Below are 7,958 nucleotides of genomic sequence, written 5' to 3'. Positions count from 1 at the left end.
CCTTCCTTCCTTCCTTCCTTCCTTCCTTTCTTTCTTTCTTTCTTTCTTTCTTTCTTTCTTTCTTTCTTTCTTTCTTTCTTTCTTTCCTTCTTCCTTTCTTTCCTTCTTTCTTTCTTTTGTCAGTTGTGGGGCCTGGGCACTTTCCCTGTGCTCTTCAGCTCAAGGTGAGTGCTCTACCACTTGAGCCACAGCACCACTTCCGGTTTTCTAGTGGTTTATTGGAGATAAGAGTCTCACAGAGTTTCTTGCCCAGGCTGGCTTTGAACCATGATACTCAGATTTCAGCCTCCTGAGTAGCTAGGATTACAGGTGTGAGCCACTGGTGCCTGGCTTAGATTTCCTAATTATAGCCATTCTAACTGGGGTGAGGTGGAATCTCAGTGTTGTCTTGATTTGCATTTCTTTTATGGCTCGAGAAGATGAACATTTCTTCATGTGTCTAATGGCCATTCTTATTTCCTCTTCAGAGAAGTTTCTCTTTAAGTCTTTAGCCCACTTATTAATTGGGCAGTTGTTTTTTTTTTGAGGATTTGTTGTTGAGGGATTTAATTTTTTTGAGTTCTAAGTATATTTTAGATATGAGACCCTTGTCCATTTTATGGCTAGTGAAGATCTCCTCCCAGTCCATGGGCTTTCTGTTGATCATGCTAGTTATATCCTTTGCCATGCAGAAGCTCTGCAATTTCATGCAATCCCATTTGTTCAACCTTTCTTTGATTTGTTGTGTTTCTAGGTCTCTATTAAGAAAATTTTGGCCTGTGCTAAGGTGCCCTAGAATCTCTCCTATTCCTTCCTGTAATGTTTTCAGGGTGTCTGCTTTTATTTTGAGGTCTTTGATCCATTTGGAGTTGATTCTGGTGCAGGGTGATAAATACAGATCTAGTTTTAGTTTTCTACAGGTGTCTAACCAATTTTGCCAGTACCATTTACTGAAAAGGCTGTCTTTCTTCCATTCTATTTTTATTTAGCTCACTTGTCAAATATTAGGTCTGTGGGTTCATTTCTGGGTCTTCAGTCCTATTCCATTGGTCCTCAGGTGTGTTCTTGTGCCAGTACCAAGCTGTTTTTATTACTATGGCTTTGTAGTGAAGTTTCTGCTAAGAATTGTTTTTGCTATTTGGGATCTTTTATTGTTCCATATGAATTTTTGGATTGCTTCTTCTATTTCATTGAAGAATGAGGTTGGGATATTGACAGGCATTGCATTGAATTTGTATATAGCCTTTGGCAGTATTACAATTTTCATAATGTTATCCCTCCCAATCCAGGAGCATGGGAGGTTTGTTCCACTTCCTTATGAACTGGTTATTTTAAAGAGAGTCTCATTTTCTTCCCTGGGTGCATTCCTGCATCATGACCCACCGATTTGCCTTTCCCATACAGCTAGGATGACAGGTACAGACCAGCAACATCCAGCTATTGACTGAGAAGGCCCAGGTTGGCCAGCCATGATCCCCCCTATTGCAGCTACAGAGTAGCCAGGGATACAGATGTGAGCCACCAGCACCCACTGTACTTCTGGCTTTTGCTTGTGGTATCTTTTGACACTCAGGAGTTTCCATGTTGAATTCTCACTTAATTTGCTCACAGCATAAAAGGAAATTTTTTGACTTAGAAAAGCACCTGCCTATGACATATCGAAACTGAATGTTTGCCAGGCACTGGTGGCTCACACCTATTATCCTAGCTACTTAGGAGGCTGGGATTCAGGATCATGATTTGAAGCCAGCCCAGGCAAGAAAGTCTGTGAGACTTATCTCCAATAAATTGCCAAAACTCCAGTAGTAAAGCTGTGGTTCAAGTGGTAGAATGTTAGCCTTGAGCACAAAAGCTCAGGGACAGCGCCTAGGCCTGGAGTTCAAGCCACAGGATCGGCAAAAACAAACACTTTATGTTTTTATTTATCAAAAAATGAGACATGGTATCACCAGTCTGTAATAGCAGCTGTGTAGAAGACATAAGTAGGAAGATCAAGATTTGTGGGCAGCCTAAAGAAAAACTGAAGACCCTATCCGAAAAATAACTAAAAGGTTAGAGGGACTAGGCCTAGCTCAAGAGATAGATGTCCTTACTAGCAAGGCTGAGGCCCCGAGTTCAAACCCTGATACAGTCTCACAAAAATCTTTGATTCCACACAACTGTTCTTTTCGGCTGAAGTGGATAAATATTCATGAACTTTTAATCACCTCTGCATGTGTTATTTATTTATTTATTGTGCTGGTCCTAAGGCTTGAACTCAGAGCTTGGGAGTTGTCTCTGAGCTTTTTTGCTCAAAGCTAGCATTCCCACCTGGGCCACAGCTTTACTTCCAGCTTTTGGATGGTTACTTGGAGATAAGAGTCTCCCAGACTATCCTGTCCAGGTTGGCCTTAAACTGCAATTCTCAGATCTCAACCTCTTGAGTTAGCTAGGATTACAGGCATGAGTCACTGGCACCCAACAACTTCTTGCATTTCTGATGAAGTAGTATATGGAGAGGAATTTTATGTAGGACAGCCCTTGCATTTATGGCTCAATTAGTCCTGCAAAGATGTCTGTGAGAAATGTACAGCATGAACCTTTTCTGTCATAAAAATGGATGTAAAGCATTGGATCTAATTCTTTGGGAACAAGTAAGACAACTTACAATGGTATCTAGTCACAGAAAAGCATGGTATGAAGATAAATGGATGATTAATCACAAATTGCATTTTTAAGACTTCTACAACTGACAGTGCATGCAAATATTGCTTTTTTTCCTTTCTTCCTTCCTTCCTTTCTTCCTTTTTATTTTTTTTTCCAGACTGGGGCTTGAACTCAGGGTTTGAGCACTGTCCCTGAGCTTCTTTTGCTCAAGGATAGCACTCTACCACCTGAGCCACAGAGCCACTTCTGGGTTTTTCTCTTTATGTGGTACTGAGGAATAGAACCATAGAACCCAGGGCTTCACGCATACTAGCAAGCACTCTACCACTAAGCCACATTCCCAGCCAGATACTTAACTTTTGATTCTTGAACTTAAGATCACTTTGAGTTGAGTAAGCTAAAGAATCCCTCAACCCCTCTCCCAGTCATTTTCCAGCTCCCTGTAGTCTAAGCCACTGCTGCCATCTGGGATCTTAAGCTCCCCTGGCTGTTCTGGAGCATCTCTGTTCCTAGTCTTCTCCACCTAGGAAGATGTTCCTGGCTCTGAACCTTTTGGAAGTTCATCTTTCATAGTAACCTGTATACTCCTATGCTGGCAGTGTTAGCTAGAGCTGGGAGGATCTGGTTGTCCTATCTGGGCTTCTCAGCTCTCTGGAAGTTGGGCCAAATTGGTTGGCAGCTTCCTGCTACTGGACTATCTTTCTGAGTACCATATTTTTAATTATGCTTGGTCCAAATTCATAATTCCTCTATGTAAAGGTTTAAGGTTGCCCTATAATCACTCTCTGCAGTTCCAATTCTACCCTCAATAGATTTTTTCAGGATGGGAATGTAGCTTAGTGGTAGAGTGCTTGCCTGGCATGCAAGAAGACCTGGGTTGATTCCTCAGTACCATGTGTACACACAAAAAAAGCTGGAAGTGGTGCTATGGCTCAAGTGGCAGAGTGCTAGCTTTGGAGCAAAAGAAGCTCAGGGACAATGCCTAGGCCCTAAGTACAAGCCCCAGGATTGGCAATTAAAAATTTCTTGTTTACAGAACCCTTTCTGAGCATGAGAACCAGATTGGTCTAAATTTGCTGAATACTAAATCCTTCTGCCAAGGGATAGCACCCAGGCCCTGGCAAACAGGCTTGATACAGGCACACACAAATATATGTATATATATATATATATATATATATATATATACATACATATATATATACACACACATAGATAGATGGAGAGAGAGAGAGAGAGCCAGAGAGAGAGAGAGAGAGAGAGAAAAGGAGGGAGAGATATCTACGTGCGGGACAGTAAGTCTCGAACATCCCTCTTAATTCTGACAGCAGGACTGCTCAAGTGTTTGTTTGTTATCACTCAAATGAGAAAACTGATACACATATTGCTCAGGTATAAGTTGTCCAAAGTCATTGAGCTAGTGATACTTGAGCCTAATTACCACTGAAGTGGTCTGACTCCAAAGTTATGGCCTAGAGCACAGTACAGTGTGTAATTTTTCCTAAAATTATCGAGGATGGCTTTGCCTTTGGAAGTGATATACTTAAACTAGATCTCAAAAGATAATTACAAGTCAGGTGCCAGTGGCTCATGCCTATAATCCTAGCTTCTCAGGAGGCTGAGATCTAAGGACTGAGTTTGAAGCCAGCCCAAGCAGGGAAGTCTGTGAGACTCTCTGATTAAACAGCAAAAACCAGAAGTGAAGGTATAGCTCAAAAGATAGAGCACTAGCTTGGAACAATAAAAGCTCAAGGACAGCATCCTGGCCCTGAGTTCAAGTCCCAGTATTGGCACACACACACACACACACACACACACACACGCACACGCACATGCACACGCACACATGTACACATGCACGATATTTATAGTACTGAAACTGATGGTATACTAGCTTGAATGAAATATACTATGTGGTCATAGTAGGAGAGACTGCTCTAGCCACAAGGAATGATGGGCATAAAGGCAGAGAAACTTGAAAATCAGGACAGGAGATATTATTCCTGGTGGTACTTCTCACCCATCCATCACCTTTCCTGCTGTTCTTGACCATTCCCGATGTGCCTTCTCCAAGATGCCTGTACCCTGCTTTCATAAACTTCACATTTACCCTCCACCATCCTCCATGACATCTTTCCAGTGCATGTAGCCTACCAGGATAAGAAATGTCTCCTTTTCTATCTTCTGCTATAACTTCTGCATCTTCCTGATGCCCACACCAACCCTATCTCCAGTGCTGGCTCAGACTTAGCCAAGCTGTTGAAATGGCTATCTTGTTTGCTGAGCAGCACTACCATGGAAACAACTGAGATCACTTTTAATTCTTTGGGGATCTTCAAGAACAATTCCATTGTATTTTTTTAATTAGTGGATTTTACAGTGATTTTTGTGACTCACCTCCTTTCTGGGAATTAACACTTCTTTACAAGAATATGTGAATGCTCTGATGTCAACATCCAAACAGGTTTTAATGACAAACAGGATTCTGCCACCACCACCAACAAATGTAGTAGTTACATTTCTCTTTGCAGATGACTAAGTAAATTGGCCAAATTCCACACTACCCTGTAATAAAATCTGGTGTGAGAGCCTCGATAAATTGTCTGACAACCCCCAGTGTTGAGAAGCTGAAGAGCTCTTGTTAAGTGATAATGAAAAGCCTTGTGCTGAAAGGTGTGTGCATTTTGATGGAATTCTCTTATGGTGTTGTTAAACTGGTGTGGTAATCCCTAGTATACACCACTAAAGCGATTCTGTGGAAATGACTGAAATTTTCTGGATATTTTATTTCATTATTTATTCCCATTGAGCCTCTGCCTTTTCCCCATTCAATTCTGTGTATGAGAGCGAGAGATGAGAAAGAGAGAGAGAGAGACAGAGAGAGAGAGAGAGAGTGTGTCCTGGGGCTTAAACTCAGGGCTTAGGTGCTGTCTCTGAGCTTCTTTTGCCACTTGAACTAGAGCTTCACTTCTGGCTTTATTTGGGGAGGTAGTTTATTGGAGATAAGAGTCACAGACTCTTCAGCCCCAGCTGGTTTTGAATCAAAATCCTCAGATCTCAGCCTACTGAGTAGTTAGGATTACAAGTGTGAGCCACCAGCACTGGCTCATTCACTTTTTAATTGTGTATTTGTGTTCAGCTCTTCTATTAACTGCCAGTACCTCTCTGTCCATTTTGATACAGTTCTCATACTCATCATCAAACACATTTTTAATTGTTTGCTGAGGAGCCAGCACATGCTGGAAGCTGTCTGGAGCCTATAGACTGGGCTTCTTGTTCAGCAGATTTCACATATTTTAGTCCCAGGACTCACCTACTATATATGGGGGAACAGTCTCATTACACTATGAGTATTATGAAAAGGAGCTAAGGGTCAGGCACCAGTGGCTCACACCTATAATCCTCCCTACTTAGGAGGCTGAGATCTGAGGGTCAAGGTTCAAAGCCAGCCCAGGCAGAAAAGGGACCTTGAGACTCTTATCTCCAATTAACCACTCAAAAACTGGAAATGGTGCTGTGGCTCAAGTGGTAGAGCACTAGCCTTAAGCAAAAAGAGGCTCAGGGACAGCTTCTAGGCCTTGAGTTCAAGCCTCACAACTGACCAAAAAAAAAAAAAAGAGCTAAGCTTTGTGACTCTATTTCTCTGTGTGTGTCTGTGTGTCTATATGTGTATGAATACGCCAGTACTGGGACTTGAACTGAGGGCCATGGTCCTGTCCCTTTTCACTCAAGGCTGATACTCTACCACTTAAGCTGTACTTTCACTTCTGGCTTTTGGTGGTTAATTGGAGATAAGAATCTCATGGACTTTCTATCTGGGCTGGCTTTGAATAGTAATCCTCTCAACCTCCTAAATAGCTAGAATTATAGGCATGAGCTACTAGTGCCCAGTAACCAGCAGACTTTTATCTCCAATTAACCAGCAGAAAGCCAAATGTAGAGATATTGTTCAATTGGTAGCATGCCTGGAAAAAGAAAAAGAAAAAACAAAACAAACAAGAGGAAGAGACCCTGAGTTCAAGGCTCAGTACTAGCAAAAGAAAAGAGAGAAAGAGAAAGAAAGAGAGGGGAAGAAAGAAGAGAAAAGATGAGATGAGAGCTAGAAATGTGGCCCCAGTGGTGGAGCACCTGCCTAGCCAGGGCAATGCTCTGAGTTCAGCATGACTAGAAAAGAAAAGAAAAAGAAGCTGGGTGCCTGTAGCTCATGCATGTAATCTTAGTTACTCAGGAGGCTGAGATCTGAGGATTGTAGCTTGAAGCCAACCAGGGCAAGAAATCCCTTGAGACTCTTATCTCCATCTAAGCATGCAAAAAAGCTAGAAGTAGAGGTATGATGCAAGTGGTAGAGCATTAGACTTGAGCAAAAAGCTCAAGGACAGCACCCAGGCCCTGAGTTTAAGCCCCAGGACCAGCATAAAAAAAAAGAAACTCACTTCAAACAGTGAAGACAGGTTGAAAATAGGGGGAAAAAAGAGATTTATCAATGAAACAATCAAAAGAAAGCAGGAAGAAGATGGGCAACAGTGGCTCATGCCTGTAATCTTAGCTACTCAGGAGGCTGAGTTCTGAGGATCACGGTTCATAGCCAGCCCGGGCAGGAAAGTCCGTGAGACTCTTATGTCCAATAAACCACCAGAAAACCAGAAGTGGCCCTACGGCTCAATGGTGGAGTGCTAGCCTTGAGCTGAAGAGCTGAGGGACAGCGCCCAAGATCAAAGTTCAAGCCCCATAACTGACAAAAGAAAAAAGAGAGCAGAAAGCGCTATATTAATATTAGACAAAGTAGACTTCAGAGCAAAGAAAATTACTAGAGACTCAAAGACATAAACATTCAACAATACAGCTAGCTAATAGTCTTCAAAACTATCAATGCAATAAAAACAAAAAAACAAAACAAAAAAGTCAGACAAAGTGCTAACAGCCAAGAGGAGCCTGAAGAGTCAAGGCAATTACATGTCTACATTATCTTAATCCTGATCTTATCTGGAAACAAAAAGATCAGATGTATTTAGGAACTCTGAATCAACTGGAAACAAAAAGATCAGATGTGTTTAGGAACTCTGAATCAACTGCAGATTCAGTCTACAACATTGTATCAATATGGGCTCATTCAGTATTAACACATGGGCCATAATAATTTAAGGTGCTCATAATGAAAAAAATTGTCCAGAGAATCCATGGCTCCCTTCATTATCTGTTCAGTTTCTCCTATAAATCAAAAGCTAGCCAAGTGCTAGTGGCTCACGCCAATAATCCTAGCTACTCAGGAGGCTGAGATCTGAGGATTGAGGTTCAAAGCCAGCCCAGGCAGAAAATATCTGTGAGGCTTTTAT

The sequence above is a fragment of the Dipodomys ordii genome, unplaced genomic scaffold, assembly GCF_000151885.1.
Source record: "Dipodomys ordii isolate 6190 unplaced genomic scaffold, Dord_2.0 Scaffold22, whole genome shotgun sequence".
Lineage (NCBI taxonomy): Eukaryota > Metazoa > Chordata > Mammalia > Rodentia > Heteromyidae > Dipodomys > Dipodomys ordii.
The sequence above is the reverse complement of the archived record's forward strand: the minus strand, read 5'-3'. Positions refer to the sequence as shown.